The sequence below is a fragment of the Myotis nattereri genome, assembly GCF_964212035.1.
Source record: "Myotis nattereri genome assembly, chromosome: 14".
Lineage (NCBI taxonomy): Eukaryota > Metazoa > Chordata > Mammalia > Chiroptera > Vespertilionidae > Myotis > Myotis nattereri.
The window spans coordinates 4,534,766-4,558,294 of record NC_138089.1 but is presented as its reverse complement, the minus strand read 5'-3'; the positions used below and the strand labels follow the sequence as shown (position 1 = coordinate 4,558,294).

The 23,529-nt window shown below is 42.5% G+C and overlaps 1 protein-coding gene and 1 pseudogene across 2 annotated transcripts in view; one reads left to right on the top strand and one right to left on the bottom strand.

Moving 5' to 3' along the window:
* Positions 1-23,529, bottom strand: part of RYBP (RING1 and YY1 binding protein) — an 87,649-nt gene that overhangs the window by 54,089 nt on the left and 10,031 nt on the right. The gene's annotated exons all lie outside the window — the stretch shown is intronic.
* Positions 9,549-9,843, top strand: LOC308530059 (non-histone chromosomal protein HMG-17-like; annotated as a pseudogene). Its single transcript has one exon. The product of its transcript is annotated as a non-histone chromosomal protein HMG-17-like (transcript).

Genomic DNA, 23,529 nt, shown 5'->3' with positions numbered 1-23,529 from the left:
AAAAGACAAATAGGTCAACAGAACAAAACAAGTCTACAGACAGAGTGACATACATACAGTTCATCGATTTTCAACAGAAATGTCAAGGCAACTCAGTGAGAGGAGAATCATCTCTTCAATAAATGGTGCTGGAAAAATTAAATAGCAGTAAGTAATAAAAAATTGCCTCACCCTTACAAATTGGTATACAGGTATTAACTCAAAATAGACTAAAGAACTATAGGAAGTAAAACTATAAAACTGGAAGTAAAGGTCTGAGAAAACCTTAGTAATGCTGGATTTGGCAAAGATTTCTTAAATATGACACAAAAAGTGAAACTTATTTAAAAAAATAATTGGGTTTCATCAAAATTAGTAAGTCTGCTATTCAAATGACTTTGAAAACATATATCTGAATCTAGAATAATGAGCCCTCACAATTCAATAAATCAAACAACGAAATTTAAAAATGGTTTGTAAAAGCTATGAAACAAAAATAACTTAAAAGGAAAATATAAAAATGGTGAAGGGAATAAGCAAAAAAAAAAAAAAAGATCAAATGGTAAATAAGCACATGAAAACATGTCAACATAATTAGTTATTAGGAAACACAAATTAAAACCATAAAGGGCCACCATGAGATACCTGCTATAGTCTAAATGAAAAGGACTAACTGTTGAGGGCCGCTAGGAAACACTGGGCATCTTTAAATATGTGGCTGAAACTCAGAGCCACGCCCAGGGCGGACCTAATCAAGAGATTGGGACGCCACTCAGTTTGACCTTCCGGCCCAGTGCTAAGGGGGTGAATCTCATGATGTCGCCAAGAACTCAAGGCCCACCAAGATGTGATGTAACTTCCTGTTATTCGAGTATTTAATAAACTCCTTCCGGTGCGGTGCTGGGGCTCTCTCTCTGCGTCTGTCCCTCCATCAGAGGGCAGACGCCACACCCAGGTCCAGCTTTCACTCTATTTCTGTCTGAGTCTTGTGTTTTTTCATTTTTCCTTAAACCTCGTCGCGTTCTAATCAAGATTTCATCAACCCCCGAGTTCTCTCTCTCTGTGCGGTTGCAGGAAGAGAGAACCCCCTTCCAATAACTAACCACGTCGAGGCTAGCTGGGATGTGGAGCCATCAGAACTCGTAGTAAAGATACAATCAGTTTAAAACAGTTTGGCGTTAAGTTAAACTTACCCACTGATTCCCTCCTAGACCTTAAGCATGCATGAGAAGTGAGAGCTTATGTCCACAGAGAGGTGTTCAGGAATGGACAAAGCAGCTTTACAACAGACAAAACATGGAACCTCACATGTCTGCCAAAGGTGAACTAATAGAATATGAACACAATGAAATATTACTCAGCAATGAAAAGGGATGTACATGGATGCATCTCATAAGCAAGCTGACTGCAAGACAATAGACCCGCCCCCGAGAAGAGTATATACACGATTACATTTATAGGAAATTAAAGAAAATGCAAACTAACCTATAGTGACAGAAAGCAGGTTAGTGTTGCCTAAGGACATAAAAGAAGGAATTACTAAAAGAGAACATTTTTTGAGGTGAAAGATGTGATCACTACAGAAATACAGAAAGTATACACTAGTGCACAAAATGTATTTTATAAGGGTTCCTGTTTATCATCTTTTAAAATCGAGATAAAATCTACTTGTTTATAATTATTTGAGGATGTACTCTAGAAATGCTACAAAACAGAACATATTTTTATAGAGAAATGTATTTTCTCACTACCTTTAAGTATTTTCAAAATGTTCTATCTTCATTCCTAGTTATTAGCATAGAGCCTAACATTTTAGCTGTAAATTTATTATCAATACCGTTAATACCATCACACACACACCCTACAAATTATAACATGTATCTCTTCAGAAACAATCTGTTCAGCCAGGGTTGCACCAAGGCATAAACAGCTTTCCTGATGACGGAAAAGATCATAAATCTAGCCTGTTTACAACTTCACCTAATTGAGGTCACTATGCTATTTCTCATAGTCCCTATGGCGGAGTAATCCGACTCTTTTCCTTATCTCCACACCAGTATCTGGTCCAAACATTTTCATGTACAGCACAAGAAAAGATGTGAAAGAAGAGAAACACAACCAGGCTGAGTTTACTCAAAAGTCAATTACCTAGTTAGCTCTTTCCTGCTTTCTGCTGTCGCAAGCTCTAGACCAGGGGTGGGCAACCCCTGGCACGAGTGCCAAACATGGCACGCCAGTAACTTCTGGTGGCACTCGAAACCCTCTCTCATAATCTTCCATTTACAATTTTTTTCTTAATATCAACTTTTTTATTTTTCAGATAAATAATTTTACATAACAAGTTATCTTAAAGACCATAGACATGGATTGACGAGAGAGGGGAAAAGCAATTTCTATGCCTCGGCCTTAACTCTCCCTGCCTTCCTAGATCCGACCAGTGTTTTTTTGGTTTCATCCACATACGCTTGTGAATCTTTGTTCTCAGTGATGAATTTTGTTAAGTCTCCTAATAGGAGTAGCCTGACGGATGAAAGTAGTAGCTCGTGCATATCTCTGAAGGTCACGAAATATAAACCTGATGTAAAATCTCTGTCATCAGTGATGCAGCAGCAAAAGTCCCACTGATAATATCAAACGGAGTCATAAAGTTTTCTGTCAGACTATCAGTGTACATGTATACATTAAAAAATAAATGTATTTTTCATCATCATATACTGAGTTTTTGTCGCTCGAATTAATTTTATTTCTTCAAGGTTCTTCACATACGTACACCTTAAGAGGTATCAAGTAGGCGTAACATGTTCTCAAAAAATTAGGGTTGGCACGCAGACAAATTTTGAGTCAGAGATTTTGCTGGTTTTGGCATGCACTCACAAAAAGGTTGCCCACCCCTGCTCTAGACGGTTTGGCTCAGTGGCTAGAGTATAGGCCCGTGGACTGAAGATGTCAGTCAAGGGCATGTACCTCGGCTGCAGGCTAGATCCCGGCACTGTCAGCACACATGCAGGAGGCAACCAATCAATGTGTCTTTCTTATATCGATGTTTCACTCTGTCTCTCCTCCTCACTTCTACTCTCTCTAAAAATCACTGGAAAAATATCCTCGGGTGACGATTAACAAAAAAAAATAAAAGTTTTCCTGCAGCTGGACAATGGGAGAGGTGGGACTTCTTTCACTACTTTTGAATCCCTAAACCTTAAAAAGCAAAAGGTAAAGATAAAAAGACAACAGCAAATCAATTTTCATTTGCCGGAAGGCTTCTTTTCTTTAATTCTAGGATTTGGGTTTTTTGGGAGGTAGTGGTGGTGATGAAAAGGTCAAAGGTAATGATTAAATAAATTTTAGGGTTAGATGAGAAAATTCTAAATCATAAAACAACTGGAAACAATTGGACTAATTGCTCTGCATTCATCATTCTTATGTTGATTTCTGCTGTAAAGCAGGAGAGGCCAGCAAGATTGTTGTTTCTGATTCTAAATAGCCACAGCAAGAATTTAAAATGTGTTCATTCATATACAATAAAAAGTACAACACAACTTAATGCAAATACTTGCTAAACTAAAGGTCAAATTATACACTCAACTACAGAACTTTAAAAAGTTTGATTTATCTGCATGCTACATATATCCTGATTCTTATTAAAGAACAATATACAGTATGGAGTTTCCTCAAAAACTTAAAAATAAAACTCCCATTTGACCCAGTGATCCCACTTATAGGAATATAACCTAAGAAACCTGAAGTACCAATCAGAAAGAATGTATGCACCCCTATGTTCACAGCAGCACAATTTACAATAGCTGATTTGGAAACAGCCCAATAGCCCATCAGCAGATGAGTGGCTAAAAAAGCTGTGGTAGCCCTAACCGGTTTGGCTCAGTGGATAGAGCATCGGCCTGCGGACTCAGGAGTCCCAGGTTCGATTCCGGTCAAGGGCATGTACCGTGGCTGCGGGCACATCCCCAGTAGGGGGCGTGCAGGAGGCAGCTGATCGATGTTTCTTGCTCATCGATGTTTCTAACTCTCTATCCATCTCCCTTCCTCTCTGTAAAAAATCAATAAAATATATTTTAAAAAAAATATATGTGGTACATCTACACCATGGAATACTATGCAGCTGTAAAAAAGAAAGAACTCTTACCCTTTGGTACAGCATGGAAGGACCTAGAGAGTATTATGCTAAGCGAAAGAAGCCAGCCAGAGAAAGACAAGTATCACAAGGTCGCACTCATATGTGGAATCTAATTAACAAAATAAACTGTAGAAGAAAATAGACGCAGAGACATAGAAGCATGGAGCAGACTGGAATCTCAGAGAAGATAGAAGTGGGTCGGTGGGAAGAGATCAACCAAAGAACTTGTACTATAGACATGCATAAACCATGGACACAGACAATAGGGTGGAGAAGGCCTGGGGCAGGGGCGAACTAGAAGGGATCAATGGGGAGGAAAAATGGATCCATGTAGTACTTTCAACAATGAAGATTTTTAAAAAAACACACAGGAAGAACCAAGATGGCGGCACAGGTAAACACCTATACTTGCTGCCTCTCCCAACCACATCAAAATAACAGCTAAAAGGCAGAACGACCACCCAAAACCGCGGGAAGGCTGGCTGAGTGGAAGTTCTACAAGCAGAGGTGAAGAAAGTGCATTGCGACTGGTAAGAGGTGTGGAGGCGCAGAACGTGCTGGCACCTGGATGTGCTGCTCTTTTAATTGGGAGGGAGACAGAAGCTCTGCTTGCTCTGAACTCCAGTTCCGGGCGAGACTCTGGGGGACCCAGACACATATGGGGAGAAACTGGACTGTCTGGCATCGGGACAGGAACGCGAAGGCAGCTTTCTCCCAGAAGTGCTCGCAGCGATCACTGTTCCTGCGCATGTGCGCAGGACGCAGAGACCCGGGGACCCCTCCAGTGCAGGGCTGACTGGCAGCCACTGCTGTTTACTCCACCCTGGTGATTCCCAGAGATCCTGTCCCACCCAATTTACAACCCCACCCAAGCTGTGTGCATCGGCTTTTGCATATGAATGGCCTGTCCTTTCTCTACCTAAAACCTGTCAAACTGCCATTGGGTCAGAGAGCCCCAGAGCTTCCAAAAGAAGGCCCAAGGCCGGCAGCAGCAGCCTGCCTTGCTTCACAGTTGGGTCTTGTCTGGGTTTGGAAGAGGAGGAATCGACAAATGTTTCTGTAGCTCCTGCTGGGTGGCCCCAGACAGTGGCTGACCTTGCACCTCCTTGTTGATCCAAGAGCAAGCGTACCCATTGGTCAGAGTGAGACCATACGGGATTACAACTCTTCACATCCATAAGAGACACACTCAAGGGGAAGACTCAGTGAGCACCAAAGCCCCACTGAAGTCCTGCCCCATAAGGGTGTCTCCTGCACAACCGATCTTCTAGTGTAGACAAAGCTGGTCATCAAAGCCAATTGGCCTGGAGGTCAATTCCTCCCAGTGATACCAACAGCAATCAAGGTTTAACTACAAGACTGTGCAAACAGCCCACAAAGGAGTGCATCAAGAGCGTCCACCTCAGGTGACTGGGGAGGCTGAGCCACTGGGCCCTATAGGACACCTATGACACAAGGCCACTCCATCAACTCAAGGAGAATTAGCAGCAACCCAGTACATAGAAACAAACACAGGGAAGCGGCCAAAATGCAGAGATAAACAAGTCACAAATGAAAGAAATGGATGAAAGCAAAATACTGGATATAGAGTTAGAAACCATGGCTATAAGGTTACTCAAGAATCTTCTAGAAACCTCCAAGAAATTTAGTGAGACCATCAAGGATATGAAAAAGGGCCAATCAGAAATTAAGCATACACTGACCAAAATAAAAAATAATATACAGAGATCCAACAGCAGACGAGAGGATCACAAGAATCAAGTCAAAGATTTGAAATATGAAGAAGCAAAAAACACCCAACTGGAAAAGCAAAAGGAAAAAAGAATCCAAAAATATGAAGATAGTGTAAGGAGCCTCTGGGACAACTTCAAGCGTACCAACACCCGAATTATGGGGGTGCCAGAAGAAGAGAGAGCGAGCAAGATATTGAAAACCTATTTGAAGAAATAATGACAGAAAACTTCCCCTACCTGGTGAAAGAAATAGACTTACCAGTCCAGGAAATGCAGAGAGTCCCAAACAGGAATCCAAAGAGGACCACACCAAGACACATCATAATTAAAATGCCAAGGGCAAAAGACAAAGAGAATCTAAAAAGCAGCAAGAGAAAAACAGTTAGTAACCTACAAGGGAATGCCCATAGGACTGTCAGCTGATTTCTCAACAGAAACTATGCAGGCCAGAAGGGAGTGGCAAGAAATATGCAAAGGGATGAATAGCAAGAACCTACAACCAAGATTACTTTATCCAGCAAAGCTATCATTCAGAATTGAAGGTCAGACAAAGAGCTTCACCACCACCAAACCAGTGTTATATTAAATGCTGAAGGGTATTCTTTAAGATGAGGAAGAAGAAGAAAAAGGTAAAGATAAAGAATTATGAACAACAAAGACATATCTATCAACAAGTGAACCTAAAAATTAAATGAATAAAAAACCTGATGAGCAGAACAAACTGGTGAATGTAATAGAATCAGGGGCAAGGAAAGGGAGCAGACTGACAATTCTCGGAGTGAAGGGGTTGTGGAGGGTGTGGGAAGAGATTGGACAAAGAGCTTACACCTATGGACAAGGTCAGGGGGGCGGGTGGAGGCCTGGAGTGGGAACTGGGTGGAGGGGAGCTATGACGGGGGGGGCGGGGGGGGAGAACATCTGTAATAATCTGAACAATAAAGATTAAAACACACACACACAATCCATCAGTAATAAAAAGTCTAATTTCTAAAGCAATATTTCATATAAAACTATAGAGCCTGGATAAAGGAGAGGGAATTAGGAAGAGATAATCAGGACATATATACCTGACAAAATCACAACTGGAAGCAAAACAAACTGCCGGTGAAAGCAAAGCTAAAAAGCGCGTTTTAAAGATGATACTGTCACTGAGACAAAATAATGTCCTTATGCTAATTTTCCATGATCATGTTATCAATAAAAGTAATTCTGAAAATACTGTACACCTTTCAAAATGACTCAAGTTACCATTACTTAGTTTAACTATTGGGATTAAGTAAATTCTGTGAAAGTTCCCCCATCTAGGGAACCTGGTTGCTATGTACTAAATGTATTTATATTTGTATAGGACATTTTCGGTTGTAGCTATTTTTTTTTGTAGCTATTTTTTAAAACTAGGTCTTGACTTCACAAAAGTTTTCATATAACATCTATTTAGAAACCAACTCTGAGGTTCACTATTAATCTCTATTTTCATTGAGAACTTATCTATTGTCAAAGTTCGTGTTACAGTAAGTGATTAATGTAACAAATCCTCTTTTTAACAAAACATCCCAATTCATCCTGAGAAACATCTTCTCTCATAAAATTCATTATTAGGCCAGAATTCTGAAAATGCTAACATGCAATCCTAAGACTTTCAATCCTAAGTCTTCCTAAAACTTTATAAAATGGAATGAGCTAAGAGGGAAAGACCATCCGGAACTTCACTCCTGAAGAATCCTATATAATAAAAGGCTAATATGCAAATCAACCAAACAGCGGAACGATGGGTCACTATGATGTGCACTGACCACCAGGGAGCAGATGCTCAACGCAGGAGCTGGCCCCTTGTAGTCAATGCACTCCCACAGGGGGAGTGCTGCTCAGCCAGAAGCCCTGAGCCTGGCTCCTGGCTGGTGAGCGTAGGCTGGGCTGAGGGACCTCCCCGACCCCCACCCCCCAGTGCACAAATGTTGTGCACCAGACTGCTCTATCAGATAAAATTCTAGTATCTAAATTATTCATCCGTTCAAAAAAGTCTGTAGCCTATCTCTTGAAAATCCTCTCCTAAGAGAATTAACAACCATTATGAGTCCTAATTCAGCTACAAAATTTCTAAGAAAAATATAGACTTCGTGATCTTGCCAATTTTAACCCACCTTTACCTCAAGCCATAGTCTTTGTCTTGAAAGGTCCTCTATAGCAGCGGTCACCAACCTTTCAGACCTCACAGACCACCAGTGGTCCGCAGACCACCGGTTGTTGATCGCTTCTCTATAGTCACTGCTTTACAAACCTTTTGAGATACCTGTTTCCAAAACCTTAAGCCAGCCGCACAGAACAGAATGGAATTCCAGAGGGAGGCATTCTTTAGTTCTCCTGAAAGGTCACCTTTTTAAAACAAACGGTGCTTCAGGATATTTTTTTAATTGATTTCAGAGAGGAAGTGAGAGGGAGAGAGAGAAACATCAATGATAAGAGAGAATCATTGATTGGCCACCTCCCACATGCATCACCCTGGGATCCAGCCAGCAACTCGGGCATGTGACCTCCTGATTCATCGGCCAGGCATTTTATATTACAGTATCACTGACATACATTATATTATTACCATTATTAGTTTCAGGTGTACAACATAACAATTCACTATTCATATATACAGTATTGTGAAATGATCATCACTATACTGATATAGTTAACAACTGTCATCATACATAGGTATCAATTTTTTTTCTTGTGATGAGAATACTTAAGATTTCTTGGCAACATATGAATATGCAAGGGTCCCCTTTTCTGTCTGATTGCTATGGATGGATGTCTAGGTTGAGTCTATAGATTGGGTGGCTTTACAGATGATAGTGCCATTACTGGAGAAAAAACTAAAGAGAAACAAGACAATACTATGACACTGAAAAAGATCAGAGTCTACGGCAACTCTGCTCTATAAACTTGGGTTAGGAATATAGCTTTAAGCCTGTTTGTTACCTGTAAATGGGAATATATCTATGTATACATCATAGACTCTTAGGGTTAAGAGACCATGCATGAAATGGATTTAACATAGTAACTGCACTATGATCACACCTATTAAATGTTGGCCCTTACAAGCATTCCCATTGGATTGGATGAAGATCACCAATAAAGCCTTTGATGAGCCATGTCCCACTGGCGTTCGTGTTGTCTAATGAAGTTCCTCTGGGCCTGTGTTACACTGACAGCACCTAGCTAACTCAGGAAAGTTGTTAAAAAATGCTAAGCATGAAAAATGTCCAAGGTACAGCTGTTCTATTAGAACTAAGCATTGCCTTGGGGCATGACCCAAGTACTAACTATTTCAGTAATATAAATGTTTCAAAAAAAAAGATGGACCAAAGTCATTCTTTTTTTTTTTTTTTTTTAGTCCTCACCGGAGGATATTTTTTCCATTGGTTTTGAGAGAGAGTGGGAGAGGGAGAGACAGAGAAACAATTTGAGAGAGACACATTGATTGGTTGCCTCCCACATGCCCCCAACCATGGTTGGGAGCCTGCAACCAAGGTCTGTGCCCTTAAGCAGAACCGAACCTGGGACCCTTCAGCCTGCAGGCCAGTGCTCTATCCGCTGAACCTAACAGGCTCAGGCCAAATTCTTTTAAGTGACATAACAAGGACTAGGCAGGAAGATCCTGAGGGCTGTAGTACACCTGTAGCAAATCCCGCGTCCCGCCCGCCACCATCGCCATCATGCCCAAGAGAAAGGCTGAAGGGGATGCTAAATGAGTTAAAGCCAAAGTGAAGGACAAACCACAGAGAAGACCCACCAGGTTATCAGCTCAACCTGCTCCTCCAGAGCCAGAGCCCAAGCCTAAAAAGGCCCCTGCAAAGAAGGGAGAGAAGGTACCAAAAGGGGAAGGATGCTGGAAAGGATGGGAATGACCCTGCAGAAATGGAGATGCCAAACAAACAGGCACAGAAAGCTGCAGGTGCGGGAGATGCCAGTGAAGTGTGTGCATTTTGGATAGCTGTGCCGTTCTGGTGACTGCATAGTCCGAAATACTATTTGTCATCAAGTTTTATAAAAATGCAGAATTCTGTTTTACTTTTTTTTAAAGCTATGTTGTTAGCACACAGAACACTTCATTCTTATTTTGGGGGGGAAGGACATGTAATACTAATAGAATGTCTCCAAAGCTGGACTGGCATGGGGGCACAAACACCTCTCCCTTTTAGTTTTGAGAAACTTCCTCTTGGTTCCTGGGAGGAGGGATCTCTTGATGTTGACACACAATAGCCATCGTGGCACAAACACCTTGTTGTGTAGGAAAACTAAAATTTGTTTTTAAGTCCTTTCCTCCCTCTCCACTTATAGTATAGACTTCGGCTCTCTTAAGCCCAGAGACCAATTGGGACCTGACCCCCCAAAAAATTGGTTTCCAGTATGTTGGGCAACCTGACTTTCCAATGTCACCACTGAGATGGCCTCCCTCAGAAGAGCAGCAGCCCTAACCGGTTTGGCTCAGTGGATAGAGCAACGGCCTGCTGACTGAAGGGTCCCAGGTTCGATTCTGGTCAAGGGCATGTACCTTGATTGTGGGCACATCCCTAGTAGGGGGGTGTGCAGGAGGCAGCTGATCGATGGATGTTTCTCTCTCACTGATGTTTCTAACTCACTATCCCTCTCCCTTCCTCTCTGTAAAAAAATCAATAAAATATATTAATAAAAAAAAAAGAAGAGCAGCAGTTCCTTTTAAGGTTGTGGATCTACAGATTGATGTGCTCTGCCATTCATTTCATTTCCTGAAAGTCGGGGTTGGCTTGTGAAAAGTTGTTAAACAACATGCTCAATGTGAAATGTCAACCCTCACTCTAAACTCTCCCTGTTCTGAGCATCAGAGGAAGACTTCATTGGGTTTTATAGTGGCTTTCTGATTCTGGTAGTTCATTGAAGAAGGGAGTTTGAAAATTGTTGTATACTGTTAACGATTGGCTGCCCTGGTCCTGCCTGAAATACCATGATTGTTTAAGAAAAGTGTCTTTAATAAAGCTGGATACAGTTTGGAAAAACACACACACTAACAAAGAAGGACCCTCCTCTTCCATACTAGGTGTTCTAAGAGAAAGCCCTTATCTGAAACATCCTCAACAGGAGATGAACTGAATCTAGTATTTTGGTCAGTCTGCAATAAATTTCTTAGACTGGGATATCAGGAACAAGGATTTGTTACCCACACCTGAAGGACCACGAAATAAAAACATTAACTATACCTTCAATATGGAAACTGTTTAGCTACACATAAACTCTACAATGCCAAAACATGTTAAAAGATAAAGCTTTCCGCCCTAACTGGTTTGGCTCAGTGGACAGAGTGTCGGCCTGTGGACTGAAGGGTCCCAGGTTCGATTCCAGTCAAGGGCATGTACCTTGTTTGCAGGCACTTCCCCAGTAAGGGGTTTGCTGGAGGCAGCTGATTGGTGTTTCTCTCTCATCGATGTTTCTAACTCTCTATCCCTCTCCCTTCTTCTCTGTGGAAAATCAATAAAATATATTTTTAAAAAAAAAAAGATAAAGCTTTCCTATTCAGATACTCTGAAATGTATAAATATCTCCAAATATATCTTGGGAGGTGAGACATTACAAATAAATTATTTTCTATGTATTTTTAGACAATTTGGCACTGTGATAGCCAAGGGTCATTTTATCATTTATTATAAATTGCCAAAGCTACACAAATCACAGTATTTTAGAACCAGAGGAAACATAGAAATCATCTAGTTCTGGAAATTTCACAAAACTTAAAATATTAATTGCAACACACATTTTAAAATCCAAACTCAGCATAGATATCTATCTGCACATATATAGTGTCTTGCAATGTGGTTATTTTTAAAGTTTTTATTCACAATATAACTGCAGTAGCAGAGACTGTGTACAATTAGACTTTTCAGAAATCCTAGGCACTGAGATTCCCCCTGCCAAAACAGAAATATTTGAAACATGATTGCATTACACAAAATTTCATCCCAAAATTCAATTGGGATAGCTACATTCCACAAACCTTACAACAATCCTTCGATACAGAAAACACCATTGAAGAATTTTATGTTGCTAAGATTCACCAAGATCAGGAGTGATCAGTTCTTAGTATAGGATTCTGATGGGTTTTTGTGTAAGATTTATAGTCTTAAATCTATAGGAAAGGTTAGGTAGACAAGAAGAGAGACATTGCATTATCAGGCAAATAATGTGAAGCCAAAGGGAAAAAAATCTGAAAAGGTAGAAAACCAAGGGGCAAAGAACACACCACCTACTTCCCCTTATCATCACTCCAATTCTGAGCACCAATATAAAATTACCCATTATAAATACGTATCATTGATGCATACCAAAAGGACTTGTCGAAATGAGCTGATAGATTACTATCATACATTTTATCCCAGAGTACCCAACAACAAATGGACGTCATGTGACTTCCATAATTTTCCTAATTGGAGAAGAAATGTGAAATAAACGAAATCAGAATCTATATATTAGAACATGAACACTGAACATCTAATGACATATCCTATACTGACTCTACCCAGGGGACAAGTCCTTCCACTGCACTCCTGCCTTGGGAGAGTCAATTATTCACCAACTCACTGCTTCCCACCACTGATTAAAAGTGGCACGCAATGTTCTTTCGAAGAACTGTGTAGCCCTGGCCAGTGTGGCTCCATGGTTAGAGTGCCATCCCGTGCACCAAAAGGTTGCTGGTTCCATCCCAGGTCAGGAGGCGTGCGTGAAGCAACCAATCAATGTTTCTCTCTATCTCCCTCTCCCTTCCTTTCCTTCTAGACTCAATAAAAAGGCATATCCTCTAGTGAGGATAAAACAAAAAAAGAAGAACTGTGTAATTTTATGAATAAGTCAAGCAATGAGCAACACTTCAAGAATCTGATTTTAAGGCAGTCAGCATACACTACATATTCTCAGCCTATTTTTATGGATATATTTAACCAAGAGACAGAATGAAAGAGAAACATCAGAAGCATAATAAACCAACTAATCTATACGGGCATATGTCAACTTTTCACACCATAGCTGATGTGATTAGGCCAATAATCTGGGGTAATTGCATCCCCTCTTCTCAAATGGCCCTGGAGGAGGAGGCGCTCTCTCCAAAACAGCCAAGGTGCAAGGGAAAGAATCACAAGAATGCAGCGTCCGTTCAATTAAGCCACCTTTCTATTTCTTCTCTTCTACTGAGTGTGGAATCAACTAAGTCACTAGGCTTGTCTGAGCCTGGGCATTTTTCATCTGTGAGATGAATAACGAGTCTCTCTCAGGATTGAGTGTCACAGTGGGAAGGTGCATATAAAATGGGCATGCAAAATGTAAAGTACTGTGCAAATATATGGTATTGGAGGATATCATCTTAAAATTTAAATCTAAGCATTCAAATGGCTGGTGCCCAAGTATTTGTCCATTCACCAGTCATAATATAAAGATTACCTCATGTACTAAGTATATGTTTATTCACTAGTAATAGTAAAAGAAATCAGTCATGTCTTTAGAATGATTAGTCATTCAATCTAATACACACTCTATTGCAAAAACAATAACATTACCAACAGGTGAATGAATACTGCTTATACTATGTATTCTGTGCCAGGTCCTATGCCTAGTATGCTACACTCATTTTACCCTTACAGGGCCCACCTCCCGTGGAGAAGTTATCCATACATGAACCACGAAAGCACAAGCTCAAGTAGCAAGTCCAAGGTCACAAGGTTAGTGAGTGACAGAGAGGGCTGATGTGACCCAAAGTCCTGGCTCAACTACTCTCCAATATGGCCATAACTGTAAAATGCACACCAAATGTTGAAGACTTATGAAAAAAAGAATGTGAGATAGCTCACTGCAAGTTTTAATGATTACATGTTGAAATATTTTCTATAAAATGTATTCTTAAAGTTATTTTACCTGTTTCTTTTTATATTCTTACTGTGGCTACTAGAAAGTTTAAATTTACATGTGGCCTTGCAATGCATTTACTTATTCTGGACAGCACTGATTTAGAATATCATACAGGATATTTTACAAATACAAAGAGCACCAAACAATTTTAAATTTACAAACAACATGTTTAGAGTACAGATACTTTCCAATCACAATAGCTGTTCTAATATCAAGTTAATGTAACCAATATAAACAAAACTTCAAAATCCCTTAGTGTAAAAATATAATTCCACTTATTTAAATTTCAATATTTCAGAATTTTTTTAAATGTCCTATTATGAAAATTGGTCTTTCCAACTACAAAAGTGATACCAAGTCACCCACACTATAGAAATTACACACACAAATACATCATGCTACCAATCAGAATATTCTAGTGAGTCACTGCTTCTCAGTGTGTGCTAGTATATAAATGGCATGAATACTACTTGAAGCGGAATCACACTGCTTATTTTGTAAGTTGCTTCTTTCTATTATGATGTTATCTTTTATTACATAGTCTTCCTGAAATTTTTTTCTTTTTGAAATAATTATAGATTCATAGGAAGTTGCAAAAATAGTACGAGGTCCCATATACTCATCATCCAGTTTCCTGGAAATGATTTCTTCTTCTTGATTATAGAACTAGAGGCCCAGTGCACAAAAATTTGTGCACTCAGGGGGGAACGGGTGGGGTCCCTCAGCCCGGCCTGTGCCCTCTCGAAGTCTGGGACCCCTCAGGAGATAACGACCTGCTGGCTTAGGCCTGCTCCCGGGTGGCAGAGGGCAGGCCCAATCCCTAGGTGCAGCCCCTGGTCGGGCTCAGAGCAGGGCCGATTGGGGAGTTGGGGCGCTGCCCCCTGTCATGCACAGAGCAGGGCGGATTGGGAGGTTGCGATGCCACCCTCAGTCACACTCAGGGTAGGGCTGATTTGGGGGTTGGGGCTCCACCCCCTGTCACACTCAAGGCAGGGTCGATGGGGAGGTTGTGGTGCCACCCCCTGTCATGCACAGAGCAGGGCCAATCAGGGGGTTGGGGCGCTGCCCCTGTCACGCACAGAGCAGGGCCCATCAGGGGGTTGAGGAGCTCCCCCCTGTCACTCACAGAGTAGGGCCAATAGGGGAGTTGGGGCACCACCCCCTGTCACACACAGAGCAGGGCGGATCAGGGGGGTGGGGCGCCGCCCTCTATCACCCACAGAGCAGGGCCGATCAGGGGTTTGGGGCACCGCCACTGTCACACTCAAGGCAGGGCCAATGGGGAGGTTATGGCTCTACCCCATCACACACAGAGCAGGGCCCGTGGCGGGGGGGGGGGGGTGCCGCCCTCTATCACCCACAGAGCAGGGCCGATCAGGGGGTTGGGGCGCCACCACTCTCACACTCAGGGCAGGGCCGATGGGGACATTATGGCTCTACCCTGTCACACACAGAGCAGGGCCCATGGGAGGGGGGGTTGGGACACCACACCCTGTCACACAGAGCCGCAGGGCGATCAGGGCGTTGGGGAGCTCCCACGTATCAGGCACAGAGCAGGGCTGATCAGGAGGTTGGGGCGCCTTCCCCTGTCACGAAAAGAGCAGGGCGGATAGGGAGGTTGTGGCCCCGCCCCCTGTCACACACAGAGCCGCAGAGCGATCAGGGGGTTTGGGCGCTGCCCCCGTCACACTGATCCCGGTGCCGGGAGGCCTCTCGGCTCCGCTGATCCCGGTGCTGGGAGGCATATTACCCTTTTACTATATAGGTTAGAGGCCTGGTGCATGGGTGGGGCTGGCTGGTTTGCCCTGAAGGGTGTCCTGGATCAGGGTGGGGGTCCCCACTGGGGTGCCTGGCCAGCCTGGGTGAGAGGATGATGGCTGTTTGCAGCTGGTCACACACCCTTCAGGGTGGGGGTCCCCACTGGGGTGCCTGACCAGTCTGGGTGAGGGGCTGAGGGCTATTTTCAGGCTGGGACTGAAGCTCCCAACTGCTCCTTTTTTCCTTTTTTTTTTAATTCTGGGCCAGCTTTAGCTCTGGCTCCAGCTCTGAGGCCTCTGCTGCTGAAAGAAGGTATCTGGTTTGTTTAGGTTCTATAATCAAAAGAATGTGTAACTCCAGCTCTGAGGTCCCAGCTCACTGAAAGCAGGTTTCTGAGGTTTTGTTTAGCTTCTATATTTGTTACAATGTTTCTTAAACTGCAGGCTCAGAGGCCGGCAAGGCAGGCGGGGAACGTTGGTTTCCTCCGTCACTGAAGCAAGCAAGCCTCATGTTAGTTTCAAGCTGCCTGGCTGCTGGCCGCCATCTTAGCTGGCAGTTAATTTGCATATCTCGATGATTAGCCAATGGGAAGGGTAGCGGTCGTACGCCAATTACCATGTTTCTCTTTTATTAGATAGGATATCAAAACCAGGTAGCTGGCCCTAGCCAGTTTAGCTCAGTGGAGAGAGCACCAGCCTGTGGACTGAAGGGTCCCAGGTTCGATTCCGGTCAAGGGCATGTACCTTGGTTGCAGGCACATCTCCAGTAGGGGGTGTGCAGGAGGCAGCTGATTAATGTTTCTCTCTCATCAATGTTTCTAACTCTCTATCCCTCTCCCTTCCTCTGTTAAAAAAATCAATTAAATATATTTTTTTAAAAAACAACCAGATAGCTGACGTTGGTACTCTGTGAGTGTACACAGGTCTTTGCCATCTTATCACACACATAGATTCACGTAACCATGACCACAATTAAGATACAGATCTATTCACAACCACAAAGATCTCTCTTGTTACCCCTGATAGTCACACTCGTCTCCCTGCTCCCCACAAGCCTAAACCCTGGTAACCACCAACCAGTTCTCTTTGGGGCTTTGTCATTTCAAGAATGTTAATGGACCCTCTCATATGTGCCCTTTAGAGATTGGCTTTTTTCACTCAGAATAATACCCCTGAGACCCATGACAGTTTTATGTGTCAATAGTTTGCTCCTTTTTAATCACTGAGTAGTACTCCATAGTATGAATGTACCATTCACCTACTGAAGGACAGTTAGGTTGTTTCCAGTTTTCGACTACTATACACAAAGATGCCACAAACAGGTTTTATGTGAATGTAAGTTTTTACTTCTCTGGGATAAATACCACGAGTGCAAATGCTAGGTCAGATGATAGGTGTATGTTTAGTTTTGTAAGAAGCTGCAGAACTGTTTTCCGGAGTAGTTGTACTATTTTACATCCCATTCCCAATGTAGGCTAGATCTCAAAACATTTTCGAGAGATGCAAAATATTCATGGCTATCCCATACTGTTTAAACAACTCCCTGCTGATTCCTATACTGGTGATTTTCATTTTGTTATAATAAGACCACAATTAATATACCTGTATGTACACAAAAATGTTTACATGTAGATCACACAAATTCCTAGAATTGGGTCACAGGTACAAATATTCTAAAGAAATTTGATACCAACCACCATACATAATAGCCTTCAGAAAACATACATCAACTTACCCACCTGCCAAAGGTCTGTGAGAGACTGTCCATTTTCCAACTTCACCAAATTTTTTTTAATATTTAATACTTGACTTGCTAAAAACTGTTAACTTTTTTTGTATTCGAGAAATGGTAAGGTTACACATTTCTCATCTTTTCTAACAATTTGTCGGTCTCTTATGAATTACCTGTTTCTGTTCATTGCCAACATGTTATTGGAATGTGGATTTACTGGTTATAAAGACCTAGTTCTGTTTCTCTAGCATATTTTACAAAAATATAGGTTTTTAAAATACATATACCTGAAATCCAATGCAAGTGCTAGTAATGGGAGACAACAGCTGATTTTAGAAAGTAAATAAGATACCAGGTTAACTGAGTCTCACTATTTATAAGCATCCCTACACTTCACATGAGGTATTGATAATTAAGGCATCTCCTCTGGTGCCAGCTCCAGGATGGTTCCTAGAACGTTGATCCCTTATTTCTCTAAGTTCACTTTGAATGTCTAGGCACCATTTGCCATAACAAACACCAAATACTATCAACCAGCTTCAGTAGGAAGCCTGGCTGGCCATTGAAACCTGCAGTTCTCAAAGTGCGCTCCCCACAAAAGCAGCATCACCGTCACCCAGGAACGTATAAAAATGCAAATTCTCAAGAACCAAGATGGAGGCTTAAGGTATAGACCTGTGTGTGCTGACTCCCACAACAACACTGAAACTACAAACCATAAGACAAAACAGGTATCATTCAGAGCCATGGGAAAGCTGGCCCAGTGGAAGTTCTACAACTGGAAGGAAAGAAAGAAGAGCATTGAGACTGAGTAGGAGGTGCAGAGGCACCAAGAATAGAGGTACGGAGTCGCACACCAGGCGGGCTGCAACTGGATGCGCTGTTTTTTCAATCAGAAGGGGTTACAGACTCTCGAATCCACTGACCTTGTTTGGGGCAGGATTCTGAGGTCCCAGACCCCTACAGGGAGAGGTGGGACGGCCTTGCAGCGGGTCAGAAAGCGAGGGTGGCTTTCTCATGGAGCTGCTCGCCGGCACGCAGAGGTGCGGAGTCGTGGAGAGGCGAGGAGTCGCGGAGACACCATTGCCCTTTGCTCCACCTTGGTGATTCCCTGAGACCCCACCCTACTCAATTTATATCCCCACCCAAGCTGTGCCAGTGGCACAGAAGGAACCACCTGCGCTTTTGCAGCCTAACCCAACAAACTGCAGATTTCAACTTCTCGCATCCATAAGGGACACACTCAAGAAGCAGAATCAGGTTCAGAGGAAGCCGGAGCTGGACCCAGCTGGGCCGGCAACATGGAACCGCTGTACCAGCAAACGCACAAGCAGGTCCACCAGATCCAGTCTCACATGGGACGCCAGGAGAAGGCAGACAAGCAGTCTGTGCACTTAGTAGAAAACAAAATCCAAGCAAGCATACCAGATATTCAGCCAGCAAGAACACCTGGAGATTTTGTCCAGCAAGGAGCCACCCAACAAAAGACAGAATGCCAAACTTCGTGTTGACCAGTTAAAGTATGATGCCCAGCACCTGCACACTGCTCTCAGAAACTTCCAGCATCGGCGATACGCAAGGGAGCAGCAGGAGAGACAGCGAGAGGAGCTTCTGTCTTGCACCTTTACCCCCAACGTGGGATGCGGCGCCCCCTGCAAGGCTGCGACGGCCCCTGTGAGGCTCCGATGGCCCCTGGGAAGCCGGTGGTCCCGCGCGAGTCGCCCCGACGGCTTCGTTGTATGGCCCACGAACCAGCTCGCAGCCCCATGCACAACTATCACCCGAAGGGCGAGAGGGGCGAGAGCAGCTGTAGTGCTGCTTTCTCCTCACTTTTGGTAGCGAAATCCTCATTTTAAACATAAGAGGACACAGTATTTTAAAAAGCCGTTACGTGTCTCTGTACCCTTTCTGAGTAGAGCGTAAACAAGTCGTGAGAGACCTTTCCGAACACAGGGAGACGTCATGGATGGAAATAGCTACATTTTCCATGTGTATGACCTTTGACCCAGCAACAAAAAGCGTACACCTATGGATGAGGACAGTGGGGGGTAGGGGCAGAGGGTGGGGTGGGAACTGGGTGGAGGGGAGCTATGAGGGGGGAAAAAGGGGAACAACTGTAATAATCTGAATAAAGATTTTAAAAAAATGCAAATTCTCAGGCACCCCAGACCTACTTAATCAAACATTATGGGGGTGGGACCCAGCAATATGGTTCCACAGCCTTCCAGGTGATACGGATGCATACTACAGTCCGAGAACTGCCAATCTACACAAAACTAACATAAAAACATTAAATCAAGGTTGTCTTATGTACATAATTGTTCTCTGATAAAGGATTTGGGAGAAGTAAATTATGCTACAGATACTAATTCAATGACATTTTCGCCTTATTTTCTACAAGTAGGAATCCTAAAACCATTAAGTGTTCACAAAAATTTCCCCTAGAAGAATCCAAAAAATGAACATATAAACTAACCAGCTATTATACACAAAGATGCCACATACAGGTTTTATGTGAATATAAGTTTTTACTTCTCTGGGATAAATACCATGAGTGCAAATGCTAAGTCATATGATAAGTACATGTTTAGTTTTCTAAGAAGCTGCCAAAGTATTTTCAAAAAAAAAATTAAAAATGAATTTACTACATATTTTTAAATCAAGAGACTTGATTTGCTTCTTATCACATACTGCCTGACTTCCCAACTCCCACATGGAACTATCATCTACATCATTTTGAAAATTCGATAAACTAGCATATTAAAACACAGCATGTGAAAAACTATAGTTTCTTAAATATTTGTGGTTTTGTGAATAAATTGCTCAATAAATAAAAATAATTCTGGATAACAGAATTATAAGTGACCTTTGTTTATGTTTTTAGTTGTTTTCCCCCAAATTTTCTGTAATGAGAAAGTATTACCTTCATTAACTAAATTAAAGGACAAAGAACCAGTGACCACTTATACTAATAAAAGGGTGATATGATAATCAGACCAGACATCTTCTGGGCAACCTTCCGGATGTCCTTCCAGACAAAGCCACGGTGGTGGGGCCAAGGCAGAGGCAGTTAGGGGAGAACAGGCTGGCAGGCGAGAGCAGTTAGGGTGATCAGGCCGGCAGGGGAGAGCAGTTAGGGGGATCAGGCTGGCAGACAGAGGTGGTTAGGGGCTGTCAGGCAGGCAGGGGAGCAGTTAGGGGCATCAGGCAGGCAGGCAGGCAGAATGGTTAGGGGTGATCAGGCAGGCAGACAGGTGAGTTGTTAGGAGCCAGTGGTTCCAGATTGCAAGAGGAATGTCCCAGATTGGAGAGGTTGCCGGCCAGGCTGAGGCATACCCCCCTTCCCCCGGGCACGAATTTTGTGCACTGGGCCTCTAGCATATAATGATAAAGGAAATTAACCTACAGAACATCACTGACCATTTTTATTCTAACTATGTGATAAAAATTAAGGTGCTGGGGTAAGAAATTATAGTTCGTATTTAGAACTGAGCCTGTCATGAGTATTAACCCAGTAACAAACTGAAATGGAGTACTAAACTATGGCAGCTATTTCCTGTCCACCTGGTTAAAGTGTCCATTCTCCCTTCAAGTAACAGCTCCTGCAGATGTGTTAGGGTTGGCCAATCACAGTATCCCACCCTCCAGACAACTAAAAATGGTCCAGGAATTGGGCAAGTGACAGGGGTCCGGATTCCTGCAGTTATTCCTTTAATTCTGAGTTCAAATGGTATCCTTGTCTTTGTTGTGTTATCTGGGCCAATAAATTCATTTTTTTCCCCAAAATAATGTAGTTTAAGTTAAATGCCATTTCTTACAACCCTGAATATCCTTGCAGCACTTAAGAAATTAAACAACTTTTAATTTTGTAAAAGAATGAAGAGAACAGTGCATAAACTCATAACCTACATACATCGAAGTGAAATTATAACTAAATAAAGAGAATGAGTCAAGGTTTCAACCTAACAGAATTTATGCAAATTATTAAACAGATTAGTAATGTACACCGTGTACATGGTACAATGACCAAGTTATGAGTAAGTGGACAGCATAACATTTCTATAACCCAAATGTTCAGTAGCCATTTTAAAACTATCTTTAGGTGCCAGCTTACCAGCACATCCATCCAGTTCCTTACCAGATCTCAAAAGTGGTTTTGCACAACAAAATGGGCCTCTGCTTTATTACCAGGCTTTTCCATATGACTTTTGGTTGCTTAAATGAGCAGCCAGAAAAGAAGAAGAAGCATCCCAGGTACTGTAACGTAGGCCAGTGCGCTAAAATAAAGCTCTAAAACTGAAGTCACTCCTGGAAGCACTGCAAGTGTGTTGGCTACGGTCTCTGAAGCTCTAATTCTGTTTAATTTCTAGTACACATTTAGAAAACAAAGCCATAAAAGCAGGCATATTACTTTTACAGACATACTTCTAAAGACAAATTTCCCCTAATCTAGTGACATTTATATACACAACACAGATGCCCTAATATGAAAGAATATTTATTGGGACTCTTTAACTAGAACAATTTTATAGGGGACTCCAATTGAAACCCCAGGTCTTCATTTATTCTATACACTAGAGGCCGGATGCAAGAAAATTTGTGCAAGAGTAGGCCTTCCTTCCCCCAGCTGGCCTCCAGCGCCCAGGACCCAGGCTGCTTCTCTTAGCCCCGGCTTCGTCCAGAATGACATCCGGTCTAATTAGCATATTACTCTTTTGTTATTATACATATTTACTGAACCCCTGCCAAGTGCCAGGCACTGTGACAGACATAGGAAAATAAAGCTATGAAAAGAAAGGTCCTGTCCTAAACAAAGATGAAAACAGCGAAAGTGATCAATGACAATACGGTTCAACTGTAATGAGGTCTATCCCAATGGAGGGCGATGGCCAGACATCCAGAAGGACAGACAGGAGTCAGCCAGGGCACAACAGGAAAGGAAAAGCACGTGAGAAGACAATCCAGAGGAGCAGACTGTGTAAAGGTATGGAAACAAGACAGCATGGTCCTTGCTTGGAAAACACCAAGCAATGTGGTAGGAAACGCACAAACTGTTATGGTGGCAGATGGCGTGATGGCAGCCTGCTTCCAGACAGTCTACAGAAAGGGACAGCCAGGCTCTGTCCCGTGCACCTTTCCCTTTCCTTTTAGTTTTTACTGTAATACACCACAGCCATGAAAACAAACAAAAAGACACATCACAAAAACAAAAAGAAAGAAAGAAAAAACAGCAAAGAACCAAGAAGTCCCTTGTGATGCTGCTTAGGATTTGGACTGTATCCTGGTGGCAGTGGGAACCAGGAGATAATTTAAGTTGTCCAAGAGGAAAAAGAGGCCCAAGACCAGCTGGATTTTTGTGTCGCGTGCATGTGTGCATGGGGTGGTGCCAGGTGCTTCGTCAATAGTATTTGGGGATTCCAGCCTGTGGGAGCAGTGGAAAGGTGTGGATGCCATCTGAAGACAGTAAGTACAGTTAATAAGGAGGTAGGAGGAAACAAAGAACTAATTAACTTGCATAAATCAGTCTATAGAGCAAATCCTACATCCACGAATCATAAAGGCCTAGCTTAAAGCCCAGACTAAGTGAGGCGTCCCTCAATACATCCCCTAGACCAGTGATGGCGAACCTTTTGAGCTCGGCGTGTCAGCATTTTGAAAAACCCTAACTTAACTCTGGTGCCATGTCACATATAGAAATTTTTTGATATTTGCAACCATAGTAAAACAAAGACTTATATTTTTGATATTTATTTTATATATTTAAATGCCATTTAACAAAGAAAAATCAACCAAAAAAATGAGTTCGCGTGTCAGCTCTGACATGCGTGTCATGGGTTCGCCATCAATGCCCTAGGCTGAGGGCCTCTACCTCCTCCAAAAGCACTTGTGTTCTCTACCAGGTACCATCCACGCCACGCCTACTGTGAAGTTCACTCACTCACGGCTTCACACCACGGGTTATCTTTCCAGGGTTGTACCTTTTCAAAAAGTTTGTTAGGTTCCCTGAAAGCCGAAATTTTCTGTCTATTTAACCAATATCTTGAAATATAAATGACTGATGAACAATACTACCGATGAGAGACAAAGTGTACTTCCACTTATGTACTCTAGAAAGTGCCACACACCAGGTTTTGTCCCTTTCACCTAATGATGTGGGGAGTTATGCTACTGTTGGGAGGAGACTCTAGTTGAGAAAGATCCTATCTCTAGAATGCATAAGGTCTGCATGCACAGTTGAGCTCTCAGATATTCTTAGGATTAAACAACACTGATAAAATA